We start from the raw sequence: 23,157 nt of genomic DNA on the forward strand, positions 1-23,157 counted from the left end.
TGAGTCTGAGGAAGAGGATGTAGAGGCCTTTTTCAGACTCCTCCTCAATGGGTCCGGAGTTTAATGTAACGCTCTTACAAGATGCCACTTTTTGCTCAGGTTTCCAGATTTTTGGGGGAAAGGTGGGGGCAGCAAAGTGAGGAGTATGAGTCTCTGAGTCAATAGTGGGATGTGGGAAAGTCCAAATTCGGCTTTTCTGTCTACAGTATACAGTTCTCTCATCCTCAGAGGCTAGGAGGGTATTGGGGGGAACTCGAGCGTAGTATTAGTGAGATGGAGGTAGAGATTATGGGGCAAAGGGGGCAAAGGGGCAGTTTTTTCCAGGTTAAAGCAAAGGGAGCACTTGTAAGAGCTAGGACGCTCCCAGCTCCTCCTCCTATGGTTTGGAAAGACAGCGGTGAAGCCAAGGGTATGCATTGTCTACGGCTTTCTGATGGGAGGGTGATCTCTGTGGTGGGGGAGATGCGGGAGCGGACTGTGGAGTTTTATACTGAGTTGTATAGGGCAGAACTGTGTGATCCTATGTGTGCTCAGGTCTTGTTTGCAGAACTCCCTCAGCTCTCTCTGTGCCAGAGGGATGAAATGGACATTCCTCTGTTGTCCCATGAACTGGAAAAGGCCATAACCCAGATGTCCCCCGGCCATGCACCCGGGGTCGATTTACACCCAGTGGAGATTTCTAAAACATTCAGGGAAATAATTAGACTGGACTTATTTTGCGTGTTGCGTGAATGCCTCGGGGTAGGAGAGTTTGCGATGAGCTGCCGTCGGGCGTCTCTGACTCCCCTGCCCAAAAATGGGGACTTGTGTGAACTTAAGAACTGGAGGCCTGTGGCATTGCTTTGTGCAGACTACAAGATATTTGCCGAGATCCTCTAACAGACTGAAGTCTCATCTGGACTCTATAGTACACAAGTACCAGACATACCGGGATGCTCAATCATGGACAACTTGTTCTTAATCAGGGACATGTTGTCACGATTCTCTAAGACAGAACCCAGAAGCAGACCAGGACAAGGTAAATAAAATGAAGGTGAGTATTTATTGGTAGTCTTGATGTGTAATTTGAGTGATCCAGGAGACGGAGCGGCAGCGGAGGTGAGTTGATGAGAGTAAATGGGTTGATCCAATGAAGTCACTGTATCCACCGACGGCCAGGCAAGGGAGTTGAATGTTCCGGGAGAATGACTGTAGACAGAGTAAACGGGAGTGAGTAACCAGTAACAAGCACAAAACAACAAAACTATCTCAGGAAACATGAGGCTGATACGCTGGCACAACATACTGTTCGTTGCTAACGATCCGGCAGGGAATGGATGTCAGCTCAGGGTTTAAGAAGAGGTGAAGATCAGGACCAGGTGTGCAGAAGGTTGATGAGATGCAGGTGAGATGAGATGCAGGTGCGGGTAATAACTAGACTTCCCGCCTAACCTCGTTGCCTGGCAACCAGACAGGGTGCGTTCAGGAACCTTAGACAACACTTAAACAGAAACAGTCATCTCAGACAGAAACAGACTCAGGAAGCGGGATTCCTGACACATGTTGGACTTGTTGAGAGTTTCTAACTTTGGACTGGTCTCTTTAGATCAAGAGAAGGCTTTTGATAGAGTGGACCATGAGTATCTGTTTAATGTGATGTTTGGGAAAAGGTTTTTGACTTGTGTAAACATGTTGTATACTGGAGTGTCATGTATGGTCAAGGTGGGAGGGGGGCTCAGTAGGCCAGTCTGGGTGAGATGGGGCATTAGACAAGGATGCCCTCTATCGGGGCAGTTATATACGTTAGCCATTGAGACTTTTTTGGGTCTGCTACGCAGGAGACTGCAGAGAGTGTGCTGGACAGGCATAGCAGTGTCAGCGTATGCAGATTACATTTCTGGGATGGTCAGGATATGCAGGCACTAGAAACTAGTCTGAAGGTGTACAAGGGAGTTTTGTCAGCGAAGGTAAACTAGGGCAAGAGCAAAGCTCTGTTATGGGGGGATAGGGCCGCTCTGCTTCCAGTGGGTTTGCAGTGGGGTTGTGAAGGGCTTAACATTTTGGGAGTGTACCTAGGCTCGGGGAAGTCAAATCAGATTTTAATGGTCACATACACAGGGTTAGCAGATGTTAATGAGAGTATAGCGAAATGCATGTGCTTCTAGTTCCGACCATGCAGTAATATCTAACAAGAAATATAACAATTTCACAACAACTATCTTATACACACAAGTGTAAAGGAATGAATAAGAATATGTACATAGAAATATATGGATCAGTGATGGCCTTGTAGCATAGGCAAGATGCAGTAGATGGCATAGAGTACAGTATATACATATGAGATGAGTAATGTAGGGTATGTAAAGATTATATAAAGTGGCATTGTTTAAAGTGACTAGTGATACATTTATTACATCCAATTTTTTATTTGAGTCAGTATTTTGGCAACAGCCACTCAATGTTAGTGATGGCTGTTTAACAGTCTGATAGCCTTGAGAGAGAAGCTGTTTTCCAGTCTCTCGGTCCCAGCTTTGAATCACCTGTACTGACCTCGCCTTCTGGATGATAGCGGGGTGAACAGGCAGTGGCTCGGGTGGTTGTTGTCCTTGATGATCTTTTTGGCCTTCCTGAGGGTCAGGAAGAACTGAAAGGGGCTGTCACAGGCAGTGGTGTCAAGACTGGCCAGGTGGAGGTGGCTCCTGTCCCAAGTGTCGTATAGAGGGAGGGTGCTGATAATCAACAGCCTGGTGGCATCTTCCCTGTGGCATAACCCCCCCCCCCCCCCCCCCCCCCCCGCTGGTCTGCTCGCTGACCTGTAACGCAAGCTGGTGGACTTTTTCTGGTGGCAGTGTTGTACATGTCCATCCACGAAAGAGGTCAGGGCCTGATGGAACTGGAGAGCAGGGTGGCTGCTTTCCAACTAAAGGTGGTGCAGAGACTCCTGTACCAAACTGATATCGGCTGGAGGAAACCAGCATGCACACTGCTGAGGAGAGCTGGTGGAATAGGGTTGGACCGGCAGCTGTTCCTCATGAAGCTGGAGAGGCTGAGTACAGCAGGTCTCTCAGACTTTTACTCTGCGGTGCTGAGGGCCTGGCAGCTGCTAAGGCCCACACAAGAAGGGGTGTGGAGCCTGGGCTGTGGGTGTGGAAGGAGCCTATCTTCCATAACCCAGCCATCCCTTTGAGATCGGTTCAATCAGCCACCCTGCAGAGGCAACTGATGGCAGTGGGCTTACTAAGGCTGGGTGACCTGCGACTGTTGGGAGAGGAGGGGTGGAAAACCCTGGAAGTCCTGGCACAACATACAGAAATAACATCTCTTAGGCTGCTGGAGAGATTCCTGGAGGAGGTCCAAGAGGCACTGTCTGAGCGGATAAGGGGTTGTTTGAGCGGCCAAGGGGGGAGGGGCCACCAAGCCAAGGGGGGAGGGGCCACCAATGCTTCCACCACTGCAGGTGACGGCAGAGACTGGGGACTGGCAAGGGGGTCTGGAGGACTAAGTAGATTTTAACACTGAGTAAGGGGGAGTTTGAGGGGTTGGGAGGTAAAGCCCTCTACAACCTCTGCATTAAGGTGAGGAACATTAGGAGCCTAACAGGAGTGAAGGCACATCAGTGGCAGGGGGTATGGAGGGGGATCTACAAACCCCCAGTACCAAAGAGGTCAGGGGACCTCCAGTGGAGGGTTCTACATGGAGCCCTGACCACTAACAGTTGGCTGGCATGGGTTGAATCGGGAGTCGGACAGGGGTGTCCTTTCTGTGTTATGAGTGAAACTGTGACACTGTGTGCGCCAGGTTAATGCCATTAATGTCTCTGTTGGAATATCTGTGTGACAGTTTGGGGTGGAGTTTACTGTTGGGATGTTTATAATGGGGAAAAGGTATTCAAATAAGGAGAAGGCCAAATGTGTGTTGTTGAATTTTCTGTTTGCTCGGCAAAGTTGGCTATTTGGCTAACAAGGAGGAACAGGGTCAAAGGTGGGGGGATAACAGACCTTTTACTATTATTTAATGGGATGGTCTCTGCGTGCCTTAGGGTGGAATTTGAGTTCTTTAAAATTATAAAAAGTGTGGCTATGTTTTAGGAGATATGGCGTGTTGGATGGGCAGTCTGTACAGCTGGGTTGGATATACGGTTGTAGAAGTGGTGAGGTTTTGGTTATTGTGATGTGTTTTGTATCGTGGTGTAGAGAGCAAGGTGAGTATGGTACATGCATGCAGTACTGCAGTAGGGTATATTATTTGGTGTTTTGTTTTAAGGGGTGAGGTGGTGAGGTTTTAATGAAATGAGAATGTTTCATTAAAGAAAGTCAGTCTCAGATAGATAGATAAATAAATACACACACAGTAGAGTGTTAATAATTCATGTGTATCCTGCCCGCTGGTGGAAATGGATCATGTGAGAAGGGCTGGGGCCACCGAGATCCTCTTCTCTTTTTTCTCTTCTCCCTTTTTCTCATCTCTACTATGCTCTCCTCTTCTTTTCTCATCTCTTATCATTTCCTCTTTTCTTCTCTCCTTTCATCGTCTTTTCTCACCTCTACTGTTCACTTCTTCTCCTCTTCTTTCCCAGTGCCCCGCTCTCTGCACAGATGTACCTATTGTTAAGTTCATGTTTTAAGATGGAAATATTTACAGTGCCCTCTGGTATAGGTGCTCATGAGCAGAAATTACTGTCGCACTGGGCCTGAGTGTGATGGCCGCAATGTACTCTGCTAATAGTGTAAAGTAAACGTTGTTAAACTGGAATCTAGTCATTGTTCCATTTGCCAGAAATGAGTTAACATTAGTAGCAGAGGATGCAATGTCCCACCTCCCTTCAATGAGAAGGAAAAGAAAAAGCAAGCACTTATGGTGGCATTATCGCTCGGAGAGCGAAAGCTACAGCACTGGAAATATCCATGGAGGATTTGAACAAGGATGACGGTGTGGGAACTTTGGATTATGTGTTTCTAAAAGAAGAGAAATGCCATGCCTACAAGGCATATTCGAACTTTGACAGTATTACGAGAAACATTTTGGAGAGGCAATGGCGGACTACATTATTGATTTCGAACAGAGGTACAATCGGATGCAGTGCTAGCTTTCAAGACGCTAGATACTGCCTGTCTGGATGGAAGGGAGAAACAGTTGGCTTTGACTGCTTGTACTGTGCTGACTTTTGTGTCGATGAAGGCACTACAAAAGACAGCTATCACGCTAATAACAGATATACTATTGTACATCCCAATAACAGACATACCAGACATACCAAGAGCATACTACACTTTGCAAAGAAGAGGCAGCAATAAGTCACGTTTTCAAGACAACCAGACGAGGGTGCCTGGCACAAATCCACTGGACTTGTATGGAAGGAGATCAAAATGTGCTATATGTCAAAGCACTTACCATTGGGTTAAAGACTGCCCTTTACAAAAACTAAGATGGAAATGTAAGCACAGAGAGAGAACAGTGTAATGTTACACTGTTTTCAAACTAATCTGCTTCTGGTACTGAGATCTTAATAGTTGAATCCTTAGGATCTCCTATGATTTGATTTTGCATGTACACGCACGGTGTGGTGAAAAATGGCTTGATAACTACAGTATGTCAGTAAACAAAATCTGAAAGATGTACAAAATATGAGGGTCACACCAAAGCAAACAAGCTTTTAAATTTGGAGATAGGAGAGTCGTTCACTCTACCAAGAGAGTCAAGATGCTAGCAAAGGCTGGTCAGACTAAGTGTCACATTGAAGCAGAGGTTGTCCTTGTAGATTTTCCATTACTATTATGCAAGGATTCCCTCAAGAAGGCAGGGGCTGTACTGGACATAAAAAATGACAAGGCAGTGATGTTTAAACAACCAGTGACCCTTAACTTACTACCTCAGGCCACTATTGTGTAAACATTTTAGACAAAGACATCACACAGAGTCCATGTAAAAAAATATTCTGACAGTCACAGAGAACATGATTAGAGAGGAAAAACACATTCTCCACAAACCGTTTGGACATGCTACAGTTGACAAACTTCAGAAATGACTGAGCAGTTATAGGAATAATGATGATAAGTGCTAGACTACAAATTAGTTGACTCAGTGTCAAGAGTGGAAAGGACTCGGAGTCGTCATTGGCCAAGATGGTGTGGTGATATTTGTGAGGCACAGAATCACCATTATCCAGGTACATCACTCAAGATTACGCAAAGTAAATGATCAACAAGTTGGACGGCTGTTGAGGAGAATCAGCCTCCTACTGAAAAGGACTGTGAAACAGACACAAACCTTCCAGATGTGTCATCCACTGATATATATATATATATATATATATATATATATATATATATATATATATAAATAAACCAAAAGTGCTATTTTGTTAGTTTTTTCGCATTGTTTGTAACTTCTTCTGTACATAATGTTGCTGCTACCGTCTCTTATGACCGAAAAGAGTATCAGCGATTACTCACCTTGAATAGGACAAATCATTTTTCTTTAATGAGTCGGACAAGAGGGATTTACTCCAGACACCTGAACAGGCCCTCATCCCCGTCATTTGCAGGAGAAAGAGATTTTGAGGAAGGAGATCGGGGTGCCTTGTGAGGCGACGAGTGGCTAATCTGCCTTTGCCATCCGTACTATTTGCCAATGTACAATTGCTGGATAATAAATTGGACAAACTAAAAGCACGTACAGTATATCCTACAAACGGGACATTAATTCTCTTATGTTTCACAGAGTCGTGGCTGAATAACAACGTGAATAACATACAGCTGGCGGGTTATACACTGTTTTGGCAGGATAGAACAGCAGCCTCTGGTAAGACAAGGGGTGGCGGTCTATGTGCATTTGTAAACAACAGCTGGTGCATGATATCGAAGGACGTCTCAAGGTTTTGCTTTCCTGAGGTAGAGTATCTCATGATAAGCCGTAGACCACACTATATACCTAGAGAGTTTTCATCTGTATTTTTCATAGCTGTCTTCATACCACCACAGACCGATGCTGGCGCTAAGACCGCACTCAATGAGCTGTATACTGCCATAAGCAAATAGGAAAACGTTCATCCAGAGAAGGCACTCCTAGTGGCCGGGGACTTTAATGCAGGGAAACTTAAATCTGTACTACCGGATTTTTATCAGCATGTTAAATGTGCAACCAGAGGGGAAAGAAGTCTAGACTACCTTTACTCCACACACAGAGATGGGTACAAAGCTCTCCCTTGCCCTCCAATTGGCAAATCTGACCATAATTCTGTCCTCCTGATTCCTGCTTACAAGCAAAAATTAAAGCAGGAAGCACCAGTGACTCGGTCAATAAAAAAGTGGTCAGCTGAAGCAGATGCTAATCTGCAGGACTGTTTTGCTAGCACAGACTGGAATATGTTCCGGAATTCTTCCGATGGCACTGAGGAGTACGCCACACCAGTCACTGGCTTCATCAATAAGTGCATCGATGAGGTTGTCCCCACAGTGACTGTACGTACATACCCCAACCGAAGCCATGGATTACAGGCAACATCCACACTGAGCAAAAGGCTAGAGCTGCCACTTTCAAGCTTATAAGAAATACTGCTATGCCCTCTGATGAATCATCAAACAGGAAAAGCATCAATAAAGAACTAAGTTCAAATCATACTACACCGGCTCCTACGCTCGTTGGATGTGGCAGGACTTGCAAACTATTACAGACTACAAAGGGAAGCACAGCCGAGAGCTGCCCAGTAACACGAGCCTACCAGAAGAGCTAAATAACTTCTATGCTCGCTTCGAGGCAAGTAATACTGAAACATGCATGAGAGCATCAGCTGTTCAGGACGACTGTGTGATCACGCTCTCTGCAGCCGATGGGAGTAAGACATTTTAAACAGGTCAACATTCACAAGGCCACAGGGCCAGACGGATTCACTGACTACAGCTCAGTGTTCAACACCATAGTTCCCTCAAAGCTCATCTCTAAGCTAAGGACCCTGGGACTAAACACTTCCCTTTGCAACTGGATCCTAGACTTCCTGATGGGCCACCCCCAGGTGGTAAGGGTAGGAAACTTCACTCGACTCTGTAAACTGGAAACTATATACCCGGAGGCTGTATTTATTGTAGCTGAGGAATTTAACAAAGCAAATTTGAGATCAATGCTACCTACATTTTATCAGCATATTGATTGCATGACACGTAGGCCTAATACTCTTGACCACTGCTACTCTAACTTCCGCGATGCATACAAAGCCCTCCCCCGCCCTCCCTTCGGCAAATCTGACCACGACGCCATCTTGCTCCTGCCAGCTTATAGGCAGAAACTCAAACAGGATGTACCAGTGATGAGAACCATTCATTGCTGGACTGACCAATCAGAACCACGCTCCAAGGTTGTTTTGATCACATGGACTGGAATATGTTCCAATAAGCCTCAGAAAATGACATTGATCTATACGCTGACTCGGTGAGTGCGTTTATAAATGAGTGCATTGGAGATGTCATAACCACTGTGACTATTAAAACCTACCCTACCCAGAAACAGTGGATGGATGGCGGCATTCGCGAAAAACTGAAAGCGTGATCCACCACATTTAACCATGGGAAGAGGTCTGGCAAAATGGCTGAATATAAACAGTGTAGTTATTCCCTCCGCAAGGCAATCAAACAAGTGAAATACTGGTACAGGGACAAGGTGGAGTCGCTATTCAACGGCTCAGACACAAGACGTATGTGGCAGGGTCTACAGGAAATCATGGACTACAAAAACAAAAACAGCCACGTCACGGATACCGACGTCACGCTTCCAGACAAACTCAACACCTTCTTTGCCCGCTTTGAGGATAATACCAGTGCCACCGTCGCGGCTCACAAAGTCTGCAGCCCCCCCTCTCTTTCTCAGTGGCTGACGTGAGTATAACATTTAAACATGTTCACCCTCGCAAGGCTGCTGGCCCAGACGGCATCCCTAACCGTGTCCTCGGAGCATGCGCAGACCAGCTGGCTGGTGTGTTTACGGATATATATATACCTCCAGAAGGCGAGGTCAGTACAGGTGCATCAAATCTGGGACCGAGAGATTGATTTTGTGTTAAACGCTCAACAACAAAGCTTTCTGAGTGTCCAACAAGCTTTCTCTGCCCTTAACCTTACTCTGACACCTCCAAAACAATGTGGTTTGATAAGAAGAATGCCCCTCTCCCCACAGGTGTGATTACTACCACTGAGGGTTTAGAGCTTGAGGTAGTCACCTCATACAAGTACTTGGGAGTATTGCTAAACGGTACACTGTCCTTCTGTCAGCACATATCAAAGCTACAGGCTATTTATTTATAAAACCCTCTTACTTATTTATAAAATCCTCTTAGGCCTCACTCCCCCTATCTGAGAGATCTACTGCAGCCCTCATCCTCCACATACAACACCCGTTCTGCCAGTCACATTCTGTTAAAGGTCACCAAAGCACACACATCCCTGGGTCGCTCGTCTTTTCAGTTCACTGTAGCTAGCAAATGGAACGAGTTGCAACAAACACTCAAAACTGACAGTTTAATCTCAATCTCTTCATTCAAAGACTCAATCATGGATACTCTTACTGGCAGTTGTGGCTGCTTTGCGTGATGTATTGTTGTCTCTACCTTCTTGCCCTTTGTGCTGTTGTTTGTGCCCAATAATGTTTGTACCATGTTTTGTAATGCTGCCATGTTGTGTTCCAACCATGTTGTTGCTACTATGCTGTGTTGTCGTCTTAGGTTTCTCTTTATGTAGCGTTATGTTGTCTCTTGTCGTGATGTGTGTTTTGTCCTATATTTTAATTTTATTTGTCATCCCATCCCCGCAGGAGGCCTTTTGGTAGGCCGTCATTGTAAATAAGAACTTGTTCTTAACTGACTTTCCTAGCTTAAAGGTTAAATACATAAAAAGACAACATGGTTGTTTCAATCTGAAAACAAACTGTTAAAGACATGGACAGAGAAAGTGGTACCCCACATGGCAAAGTCATTGGACGAGCAGGAAAAGCAAAAAGAAAACACCAGAACTTTTACAACTTGCACGACTCTTAACCAGCTGCCCTTTCTGGTACAACGGGGTCAGCTGACTTGTCACTTGTAGATAATCACCAGATTGAACCAATGGACAATCTAGAACAATAAAATGACATTCACGATGATGATGTACTCGAAAAAAAAAGGATGTCTCATTTGACTCAGCTAAACAAGATGAACTCAGTAATTGGGGGAAAGATTGATTGTTTGAGGAAGTCTAAGACATTGGCCAAAAATGTGTCTCAAGGTTGGTATGTACCCTTAAAGAATCCTCAACCGGAATAGTGCCAAAAGCATGTCTAGTGGTTAGAGGTTTGAGGAGCTGGCTACTGAAGAACTCCCAAATGTCTAATCCACATGTGCCTCAGTCACTCCGTTTGCAGCTAACAGTGATCTGCCAGAACCAATGGAAGCTTCAATCTATGGATATCAAATCTGCATGTCTGCAGGGAACAGAGCTGTTAAGGTACGTTCACATCTAATCTCCACATGAAGTTAAGGGAGAAGGAACACTGTGGAAACTACAAAAGTGTGTGTATGGTCTGGCAGATGTATCACTCTACTGGTACAACAAAGTCAAGGCAACAATGCAGAGTACAGGAGGAAAAAGGTCAAGTGGAACCTGCCGTCTTCTACTGATCAAAACCTGAAATGTGGCTGGATTACTACTACTGTGATTTCACACCTTAAAGGCGTTCCCTACTTGATGCTGTCAAGTCAACCAAGTCTGTCATCTTGAGATTAACAGCATCAAGGAATTTGAGGCTCAGAAAATTCTGCGGATTCTGTGGTCAGCTACAAAGGAACAGTTGCCTGACTATCTGACTAAAAAGGAACATCCTCTCTTGCACTCAGTAATGAAAAGTGTCAGCTTGAGTAAAAAACTTTGTCACGTGACATTGCCGTATGGGGCGGCAGGTAGCCTAGTGGTTAGAGCGTTGGGCCAGTAACCGAAAGATTGCTGGATTGAATCCCCAAGCTGACAAGGTAAAAATCTGCCGTTCTGCCCCTGAACAAGGCAGTTAACCCATTGTTCCCCGGTAGGCAGTCATTGTAAATAAGAATGTGTTCTTAACTGACTTGCCTAGTTAAATTAAAAAAATGTAAATGGGGGACTTAAATAATGCTTCGACATTTTATTTAATTCTGCGTTGATGTTTCATTGGATATTTCATTCTGTTTTATTTTCTGTGGGAGATCGTTAAGTCCATGTATTAAGTAGTCCTATACTTGTGTAATTACACCCTCTTGTATTAGTGCACCTGAGCAGAAGTTACTGCCACTGTTGGACCAGGCCTGAGTGTGATGGATGCTATGTACTGGGCTGATAAAGTAAATGTTGTTAAACTGGAACTTTAGTCATTGTGTCATTTTAGAGTTAACACCTATCAATTACTTTCTTGCAGGTGAGCTCTGTGGAGACTCCTCTGATCTTCAAGCCCTGCCATACCATAACCTACACTACACCGCGTTGCATGGAAATACATTGCATTGTCATGTTTTATCTTCGCACATGAGTAAAGTTGGGGCTTGTGTGGTCCCTAGAGCCCTGCCACTGAACTGCTTTGCCATCGCATACTGGACATGACACTAAAATGTATTTATTTATACTGTAAGTTGCATCCACACACATGAGCACAGTGTAGGGTCATGAATAGGGCAAAACAGAATCTGTTAGGACTGTACATCACCCATTCTGCACAATGTATTCCGTTCTCTACTGATGTTTGGATAACCTTCTCTCCCTCTTGTTTCCTATTGTCCCACTGTATACTGTGTAGACTGAACTTCACACAAACACTTCAATGTGTTTGTGCACATGCGCACTTGTGTTTGCGTTTGTGTGTGTGTGTGCTTGCATGTTTGCGTTGGTATTTGTTGCGTATGCGTTTGTGTCATGCGTGCACGCATATGCATTTCTGTGTGTGTGTATGTGTCGTGGTGCTAAAGGCTCCATGTTCTACAACAGACCACAAGTGACTTAACTCTCACTTTCTTACATTATGCCTTCAAAGACTGTTTTCATTCCCATTGGCTTTGAACCAGTTGTTATATTGGGATTCATTTTGTATGATTCCCTAATTTATTGTATTTTTTTAGGTGAAAAAAATCTTTGATTAAAATGACTTAAAGGCTAGTCATTTTGGTATCATTGGTGTTCCATCAAGTCGTCATTGTATTGTTTACCTAATCATCCACTATTGGAATATTTGCAAGACCCCACACTACAAGCTTCTTTGGGCAGTCTGTACATAACTCCATTAATACGACACCCAGTACCCAGCACCCCTCCCTGTGGAGGGGTGCTGATTTCCAAATTGCCTCTGGAAGCAACGTCAGCTCAAGAACTGTTTGTCGGGAGCTTCATGAAATGGGTTTCCATGGCAGAGCAGCCGCACACAACCCTAAGGTCACCATGCGCAGTGCCAAGCGTTGGCTGGAGTGGTATAAAGCTCACTGCCATTGGACTCTGGAGCAGTGGAAACGCGTTCTCTGGAGTGATGAACCACGCTTCACCATCTGGCAGTCCGACAGACAAATCTGGGTATGGCGGATGCCAGGAGAACGCCACCTGCCCAAATGCATGGTGCCAACTGTAAAGTTTGGTGGAGGAGGAATAATGGTCTGGGTCTGTTTTTTTCATGGTTCAGGCTAGGCCCCTTAGTTCCAGTGAAGGGAAATCTTAACGCCTAGCATACAATGACATTCTAGACAATTCTGTACTTCCAACTTTGTGGCAATAGTCTGGGAAAGGCCCTTTCCTGTTTCAGCATGACAACGCCCCCCTGCACAAAGCGAGTTCCCTACAGAAATGGTTTGTCAAGATCAGTGTGGAAGAAGTTGACTGGCCTGCACAGAGCCCTGATCTAAACCTCATCGAACACCTTTAGGATGAATTGGAATGCCGCCTGCGTGCTACATGTGCTACACATCACTATGCTCTTGTAGCTGAATGGAAGCAAATCCCCGCAGCAATGTTCCAACAGCGTGTGGAAAGCCTTCCCAGAAGAGTGGAGGCTGTTATAGCAGCAAAGAGGGGACCAACTCCATATTAATGCCCATGATTTTGGAATGAGATGTTCGACGAGTAGGTGTCCACATACTTTGTCATGTGGTGTACTTTTACTCTCTCTCTCTGACACAGACTCAAACACACACACACAGCCAACCCTATCAGCTAGCATCCCAGCCTTCAAACCTCCTGATATTTGTATAAGAAACATCATATCTGATGAAGCTATGGGTTTCTTCTGCAGCTTAAATATAGAACACAGAGCCATGCAGGGATATAGGGAGCGACGGCTGACTGGGGGCCCCATTAATAAAGTAGAAATCATTTATTTTTAATTCTCTGCTCAAATGTAATTACAGTCTATTTTTAATACCTGAAAAAAGGTCAATGATTTCTCAGCAGACAGGCTCCTGTGTGTGCTGCTGAATTTTAACGATTTGGTTTAAAATAAATATTTATGGAAGTGTTATAATGCAATGCAAAAAAAATACAAACTGCCATTTACTGTAGTGTGGAAGTTTTGATAATTGGATGAAGTAATATCACAGATGGTTAGGCAGGCATGTTGATGGCAGATACAGTACCTATTGGGTGTAACCCTACTATTGTTGTGCAGCTAGGATCTACCTTAATGCATTACCAGGATTTTGTGCCTCGACACTCGATACTGCTCAGTAGCGTTAGTGTTCAAAACACTCAGTAGACCTCATTGTGAAAGAAACAATTGAACCCTCTGGAGTCTAAGCCTTGGGGGGGAGGGGGGGAGTTTGACTAGGGTGGGCATACAAAAGCTCATTTAGCTATTTTATTTTAGGATCCCTTTAGGTATAACAAAAACATATATATTTGAAGAAACATTTGACCTTACTGCTATTGGCCAATTGAAACGCATTAAATAACAGATTCATACATACAGTAGTCAAAATATTAATCAAAAGGAAGTTGGTTTTGAAGTATCTGAGAGATATAAGAAAGAGCAGGATTTATTTATTTGTTTTTACCCATATTTAACACCTTTTTTGGCACTTAAATACTTCCATATACAGTGCCTTTGAAAAGTATTCAGACCCCTTGACATTGTTAGGTTACAGCCTTATTCTAAAACTGATCATTGTTTTTTTCTTCATCGATCAACTCACAATATTGCATAATGACAAAGAAAAAACAGAAATCACATTTACATAAGAATTCAGACCCTTTACTCAGTACTTCCTTGAAGCACCTTTGGCAGCGACTACTGCTTCAAGTCTTCTTGCGTATGACACTACAAGCATGGCACACCTGGATTTGGGGAGTTTCTCTCATTCTTCTCTGCAGATCCTCTCAAGCTCTGTCAGGTTGGATGGGGAGCATTGCTGTACAGCTATTTTCAGGTCTCTCCAGAGATGTTAGATCAGGTTCAAGTCCGGACTCTGGCTGGGCCACTCAAGGACATTCAGAGACTTGTCCCGAAGCCATTCCTACATTGTCTTGGTTGTGTGCTTAGGGTCGTTGTCCTATTGGAAGGCGAACCTTCACCCCAGTCTGTGGTCCTGAGCGCTTTTGGAGCAGGTTTTCATCAAGGTTCTACCTGTAATTTGCTCTGTTCATCGTTGTCTCGATCCTTGACTAGTCTCCCAGTCCCTGCCGCTGAAAAACATCCCCACAGCATGATGCTGCCACCACCATGCTTAACCGTAGGGATGGTGCCAGGTTTCCTCCAGACGGGGACGCTTGGCATTCAAGCCAAAGAGTTCAATCTTGGTTTCATCAGACCAGAGAATCTTGTTTCTCATGGTCAGTCTTTCGGTGGCTTTTGGCAAACTCCAAGCAGGCTGTCATGTGCCTTTTACTGAGGAGTGGCTTCCGTCTGGTCACGCTACCATAAAAGCCTGATTTAGTTGAGTGCTGCAGAAATGATTGTCCTTCTGGAAGGTTCTCCCATCTCCACAGAGGAACTCTAGAGCTCTGTCAGAGTGACCAAGGTCCTTCTCCCCCAAATGCTCAGTTTGGCAGGGTGGACAGCTCTAGGAAGAGTCTTGGTGGTTCCAAATGTCTTCCATTTAAGAATGATGGAGGCCACTGTGTTCTTGGGGACCTTCAATGCTGCAGACATTTTTTGGTAAACTTACCCAGATCTGTGCCTCAACACAATCCTGTCTCGGAGCTCTATGGACAATTCCTTCGACTTCATGGCTTGGTTTTTACTCTGACATGCACTGTCAACTGTGGGACCTTTTTATATAGACAGGTGTGTGCCTTTCCAAATCATGTCCAATCAATTGAATTTACCACAGGTGGACTCCAATCAAGTTGTAGAAACATCTCAAGGACGATCAATGGAAACAGGATGCACCTGAGCACAATTTCGAGTCTGGTAGCAAAGAGTTTGAATACTTATGTAAATAAAGGATTTCTGTTTTTGTTTAATACGTTTGCAAAAAACCCTGTTTTTTCACTTTATCATTATGGGGTATTGTGTGTAGATTGCTGAGCATTTTTATTTATTTAATCAATTTTAGAATAAGGCTGTAAAATAACAAAATGTGGAAGAAATCAAGGTCTGGATACTTTCCGAATGCACTATACACGTCCATATTTTTTTTTAACTCGTATCGTGTTGTGACTTGTGGGCTTCCTAAAGCAAAACTGGTATGTTCGTGAGAGTCTTACCTTTCCATAGATGTCATATTAGTGTTTAGTCCAAACTGTTCGGATGCTGCAGGCAGAGGTTGGCAGACAGGCAAAACCGACTTTAGTCATATTAGCCAAACCGTTGGGACACTACAGAAGTTTGCGTGAGAAGACCGATTTTCTCCTGGTCTGACAAAAACCATTGTAGCTCTGCGACCTTCCACCACAGATGCGGTGGAAGGTCGTAGTGGATTGTAGGATGTAGTGGATTGAGATGCAGCCCATGCAAAAAAAAAATCCAAAATAGACAGATTTTGATGGGGATTTTTTTTATGCTAATTTGATTTCCGCGGGGGCACGGACATCGACTCTAGGGGGTTTTAACAACCTTTCAGTGCCAATACACAAAGTGTATACATGCACGCTAGAAAACTCAATGTATCAATGTCAGACAGATGTATGAAGTTTTACCCCCCCACTCTGTTTGGCTGGTCTGGGTGTTATACAGGATAGTTCAAGAGACTGGCACCCAGCTGGTTATGCAACTGTAAGTGGCAGGGGGTTCAATATTGATAATGGATGCTTTAACCTTGGCTGGGTGCCAGGCTATCAGCAAGGCTGGAGGGATGAAGAGGATCATGGGATAGTGTGTGTGTGGGGGGGTGTAGTGTGTTTTGTAAAATAAATAATACAAATACTGAGCTATATTCTATGCAAAAAAATAAGAATTCTATTTTTTACTAATACAATTGCTCAGTTAAATACATTTTGTCTAATAAGTAAAAAAATAAAATCTAAAAAAGATAGGTTGTCCAAATGATTGGCATCCCTGTTTTGATTACTCCGGCACCCTCCCCTTGCGACGATAATGGCACTGAGCCTTTTTCTAAAATGTTTTATGAGATTGGAGAACACATTGGGAGGGATTTCAGACCAATCCTCCATACATAATCATTTTAGACCATTCCAGATCCTTGATATCCTTCATCTGCGCTTATGGACTGCCCTCTTCAATTCAAACAACAGGTTTTCAGTGGGGTTCAAGTCCACTGACTGACGTTGATTTTTGTGGTCAATTAACCATTGATTTGGGGATTTTGATGTGTGCTTGGGGTTATGGTCTTGCTGGAAGATCCACTTGTGGCCAAGTTTCAGCCTCCTGGCAGAAACAACCAGGTTTTTGTCTGCAATATCCTGGTACTGGGTAAAGTTAATGATGCCATGGACCTTAACAAAGGCCCCAGGACCAGAAGAAGCAAAATAGCCTCATAACATCAAAGATATTTTACAGTAAGTATGAGGTACTTTTCTGCATATGCATCTTTCTTTTGACTCCAAACCCACCACTGGTGTGCGTGGCCAAAGAGCTCTATGTCCTCCAACCTTAGCACCGGTTCTAATCCAAATGCCAGTAGCCCTCTCCTGCAGTTAAATGACCTAGTGGCCTCATTGGTGGAATATTATTAATATTTGTAATAATTTCATAACTAATAAACATTATTTCAAAAACCTGCTGAAAATCCAATGTTTCTATGTCAAAAGGTTTTGTTATATTTCAGTCTTCTATGATGTGTGTGTGTATGTACTGTAAAGTGTAATATAGGGATGCAAACTCCAAATTGAATACATTTCAACTCTGTCTGACATGGTACAGCCCACGATCAGGTTTGTGAGGTGTATACTTTTATTTAAAATAGATTTGTATAAGACTACCAAGAAACACTGTGTGACCCGGATTTAGCCCACTGCAGTCAAATTAAGCAAACTCCAGGTATTCACATTTGTTGCATGACATGAAAATAATGCTCTTTTGACCATGCACACCAGTGGTGGGTTATAATAATTTTGGAGGTGACAGTATGCATGTGTCGTGACTTGACTTTAATTAATGTGAATATTATTTATCAAATCAACCTAAATATGTTTAATTATCACCCGATTTTTAAATTAATCATGTAACAATTAACTCATTAGGATCTGGGGCACCACGAGAGCGGTTCTTTACAGAGTTACCATCTCCCTAATTAAACTCTAAACGTCTTTACCTATTACATTCATAAACAGTCAACTTATTAATCATAACCTCGTATCATATCATTCTGAACAGTCGTAACCTCCTTGCATCTGCAAAATCCAGAGCCTTACTTATGATTCAGTACTACACAAATTGGTTTAATCATTTATTTACTAGCTAACTAAATGGTGACACAAGATAAACATACACACTTAATACATTATAAACAGGTCCCTAGAGGACTGACAACAATATTGCTGCTTGTTACAAAAGACATGGAGAGGGCGAGAGAGGAACAGAGACACTTAATGTTGGTATATTTAGAAACACTCTCAGTTATAGCACTCCTATACTTTACACACAAACTGCCACCCGCTTGGAGTAAGAAATCATGAATGTATTTACTTGAAAATCCTTGGTTTCTCTCGGTGGACAGGGCCACCTTGGAAAAGGGGTTGGGCCTTTTCGCAGAATGCTTGTAAGGCTCTGTTTGTCCTAAAGGGGTTTCTCTGTTGTTCCCCTAACCAGTCGTCCAGTATCCGGTGACTTGGAAGTTTATTCTCCTTCCATTCACTCTGGAAGATGCTTCTTTGAAGATATGCTAGCCAGCCGTGTCGATGGTTCCCAGTGGGGGGATGAGAGTAGCATGCTACGGTGGTTTGAGCAGAGTAGTAGAATGGTTCCACTTCAATTCGCTTTTGTAGATAGATACTTTACTTAGGACAGCTAATCAGCCGTACCAGTGATTGTCCAGGAGGTGACTTTATCATCTCTACCTCGTGCTGCGATTCAGAGTTCAAACCACTTTAAATGTGAGCTGCAGCTCTACGTCTCTCTGGTTATAATATGTTAATTCTTTACCAATAATTGGATACAGTTCATTCAAAACGGGTGGTTCCGTCAGGCTGGCGCTCTCTGACCTCACTGAAGGGGGCGGTGACTACTTACTGTGGACAGTTATAGAAACAATTTCCTCCTATAGTTTCTTAAATCACATCTCTCTCTTAACAAAAATACTTTCATAATTGTTCATGTAGCATGCAAAACGCAGAGGATGGAAACTTCGTACATGTAGTGTGTATACTTTTCAAGTTACAGTATTTCCTTTAACATTTTTAATAACGTCACAAAATAACATTAGTGTTCTTTAGGTCGCATCTGACCATTCCCCATGTTCTATGTTAGAAATATTTTTCCAGTAGTTGCTTTTGAAAGTGTTAGTTTCGTCAGGAAAGTATTTTTAAAACAAAGCACATTCCTTGGGTGAATTTGGAGAGGGATGTCTGAATGTTCTGTCCTTGATTTACAACAGGGCGGTGAGAGGGGGTCTGGTTGAAGTTATTTATTGCAAAGCTGATCTGACCTATTTGGATCCTCACAGGACAGTCATGACATACTGTATGCATGCCTGCCAGTGTGTATATCTGCCAGTTTGTGTGCTATATGCATGTGTATGTGTGAAGTGACAGACCATTTGAGTAGCACTAGTGTTTTTGCTGAGTGCTGACCCTAGCCTGCTCTGCTGTCCAATCCCATCTGTGGTCCTGTATGGCTCAGCTGGTAGAGCATTGTGCTTGCAAAGCCAGGATTGTGGCTTCAATTCCCAGGGCCACCTATACGTAAAAATGTATCCACACGTGACTGTAAGTTGCTTTCTGCTAAATAGCTATTATTATTATATTATTTGTTGATGTTGAGTCTGTAGAAACAGTATGTGGGGTGAAAGGGATTCTAGTTTTAGGCTAATTACCTCTGGATCTTTGTTTTGTCAAGGCCGTAAGAGGACATCATATGGCGACAGGATAATCATTCACATGTAAACAGACACACACATATGTACAAAGAGCAACAAGTCGATTGTAATGCATGCCTATCCGACTCTGTACTGAACATCAATGGTGATAATGTAACAGCCACAAAAACAAACACACACTTTCATTGACACACACAAACACACTTTCTCTCTTACAGAGACACATGCACGCATATACAATGGTTGATGGTAATGTGTTCTGATAACCTTTCAGTCAGTACTCTCGGTACAACGCAACTATGGGGAGTCGCACTCTCGCAACTTCGACTGAAGAACTAAAATCCTGCCTGACAAGGCCAATGAAATCTGCACCTTGCTGGAAGCTTTGCCTTCCACAGGTGATAAGCCTAAGGCTTGGATTCATTCCTTCAATTCAGTACCGCTATTAAAAACTGGAACAGGAGTCTTACAAGCATTGGAAACAACATTGGGTGTGGATACGGTGGGAACATGTGAGTCTGAGCAAGTGTGATGTGACTTTTTCCACATTTTGTTGTTACTGCCTGAATTTAAAATGGATTAAATTGAGAATTGTTTTCATTGGCCTAAACAACACCCCACAATGTCAAAGTGGAATTATGTTTTTAGAAAGGTTTTCAAATGAAAAGCTGAAATGTCTTGAGTCAATAAGTATTCAACCCCTTTGTTATGGCAAGCCTAAATAAGTTCAAGAATGAAAATGTGCTTAACAAGTTACATAATACATTGCATGGACTCACTCTGTGTGCAATAGTAGTGTTTAACATGATTTTTGAATGACTACTTCATCTCTCTACCCCACACATACAAGTATCTGTAAGGTCCTTTTGTCGAGCAGTGAATTTCAAAGACAGGTTCAACCACAAAGACCAGGAAGGTTTTTCAGTGCCTCACAAAGGGCACCTATTGGTAGATGGGTAAAAAATGTAAAAGCAGACATTGAATATCCCTTTGAGCACGGGGAAGTGACTAATTACACTTTGGATGGTGTATCAAAAAACCCAGTCACTACAAAGATACAGGAGTCCTTCCTAACTCAGTTAACCGGAGAGGAAGGACACCGCTCAGGGATTTCACAATGGTTACTTTAAAACAGTTAGAGTTTAATAGCTGTGACAGGAGAAAACTGAGGATGGATCAACAACATTGTAGTTACTCTACAATACTAACCTACCATCATTTCCGGACTATAAACCGCAACTTTTTTCCCAGGCTTTGAACCTCGCGGCTTAAACAATGACGTGGCTAATATATGTATTTTTCCTGCTTTCAAATATATATATATTTTTTAAAACACATTCTGTGACGTGCTCAGTTTTTTGGTGGCATGAAGCTTTCATTAGACCAATGAAATTGCCAAACGGGTTAAGGTCAAACAACTTTTTTGTTTACTGTTTAGATTGAGCGCGCTCGATTTAAACTTCCCATCATTCTGATTACGGTAGTCATTTTGTCACCCTCATCATGGCAAAGACACGGAGAAATGCATATGATGCAGCTTTCAAGTTGAAGGCGATTGATCTGGCTGTTGGAAAAGGAAATAGAGCTGCTGCACGGGAGCTTGGTCTGGAGCAATGACTTTCTTGGTAGGCTACTGTTTACTGCTATTTTTTTATTTTTTGTTACAAGCCGTGTTTCGTTAAAGCCTATTTATTTGTGTTACAAGCCGTGTTTCGTTAAAGCCTATTTATTTGTGTTACAAGCCGTGTTTCGTTAAAGCCTGTGTAAAGTTAACTTGTTTCAATGTACTGGTAGGCACCTGCGGCTTATAGACATGTGCGGCTTATTTGTGTTCAAAATAATATATATATTTTTAATTCAGTGGGTGCGGCTTATATTCAGGTGCGCTCAATAGTCCGGAAATTACTGTAATTGACAGAGTGAAAAAAAGGAAGACTGTACAGAATAAAACATTTTCCAAAACATGCATCCTGTTTGCAACAAGGCACTAAAGCAATACTGCAAAGAATGTGGCAAAGCAATTCACTTTTTGTCCTGAATACAAAGTGTTATGTTTGTGGCAAATCCAATACAACACATTACTGAGTACCACTCTCCATATTTTCAAGCATAGTGTCACACCCTGATCTGTTTCACCTGTCTTTGTGCTTTTCTCCACCCCCCTCCAGGTGTAGCCCATCTTCCCCATTATCCCCTGTGTATTTATACCTGGGTTCTCGATTTCTGTTGCCAGTTCATTTTGTTTCATCAAGCCTACCAGCGTTTTTCCCGTGCTCCTGTCAATCTCTTGTTCCTGTTTCTAGTTTTCCCGGTTTTGACCATTCTGCCTGCCCTGACTTTGAGCTGGGCCGTCTCTTTGGCGGAGGGTAGCTTACGAAGAGGAATGAAGTGGGCAGCTTTGGAAAACCGGTCCACTACTGTCAGGATGGCGGTGTTGCCATCAGATTGGGGGAGACCCATGACAAAGTCCAGTGATATGTGAGACCAGGGACGGTGAGGGACAGTAAGAGGTTGAAGAAGATCAGCTGGAGCTTGCCGAGGAGTCTTGTTCTGCACACAGATTGTGCATGTGGCGATGAATGCGGAGACGTCAGGAACCATGGTAGGCCACCAAAAACGTTGTCACACAAAGGCCTGGGTCCAACGGGAGCCCGGGTGGCAGGCAAGCCTGGATGAGTGGGCCCACTCCAGGACTGAGGAGCGGACCGCATCAGGAACAAACATCCGGTTATCTGTGCGGTCCAGGGCAGAAGGTCCAGGGCAGAAAGCTGGGACAGGACAGCCCCCACTCCGACATCCAAAGCGTTGGCCTCCACCATGAACTGACAGGACGGGTCAGGATGAACCAATATGGGAGCTGTGGTGAAGCGATGCTTGAGGTCCCGGAATGCCCGGTCAGCAGTTGGGGACCACTTGAACGGAACTTTGGGAGAGGTGAGTGCAGACAGGGAGGAAGCCATGGTGCTGTAACCCCAGATAAAAGTTGGCAAATCCTAGGAAACATTGCCCGCGCACTCTGGATGTAGGCTGGGACCAGCCCACCACCGCTCTCACCTTCCCGGGATTTGCAATTCTCCGCTTTCACAAAAAGCTGGTACTCCAGGAGGCGCTGGACATGGACATGGAGCACGTGTTCTTGGCCTGAGTGGGAGAAAACGAGGATGTCGTCGAGGTAGACGAAGATGAACCAGTTCAACATGTCCTCAGTTCTCTCCCCAGTTCAGTCGGAGTGAGCCAGCCAAGACCTGGACATGACTCTTCGCTGCCTGGTCTCCGCCAACCCCACCATCTTGAGCCAGCAACTAGTGTGGGTCGAATACGCCCGCAACACCCTTCCTTGCTCTGCCATGCGTCTCTCACCCTTTGAGTGTTCCCTGGGTTATCCGCCCCCGCTCTTCCCTGAGCAAGAGGAAGAGGTTGACATACCTTCGACCCAGATGTTTGTCCGCTGCTGTCGTCATACCTGGAAGAAAGCCCGGTCGGTCCTTCTCAAGACCACCTCCAGGTATCGATGACAAACGGACCACCACCGGACCCCTGTTCCCTGGTATCGTCTGGGGCAGAAGGTATGGCTGTCCACTTGGGATCTACCCCTCCAGGTGGAGTCCCGCAAACTTTCCCCCCGGTTTATCGTCCCTTTCCCCATCTCCAAGATCATTAGCCCCTCTGCTGTTCGTCTTCTGTTGCCCCGTACCCTCCGTATACATCCCACTTTTCATGTATCTAGAATCAAACCCATGTCTCACAGCCCTTTGTTTCCTGTTGATCATTCTACCTGCCCT

Source organism: Salmo trutta, chromosome 31 (genome assembly GCF_901001165.1).
Source record: "Salmo trutta chromosome 31, fSalTru1.1, whole genome shotgun sequence".
NCBI classification, from domain to species: Eukaryota; Metazoa; Chordata; class Actinopteri; order Salmoniformes; family Salmonidae; genus Salmo; species Salmo trutta.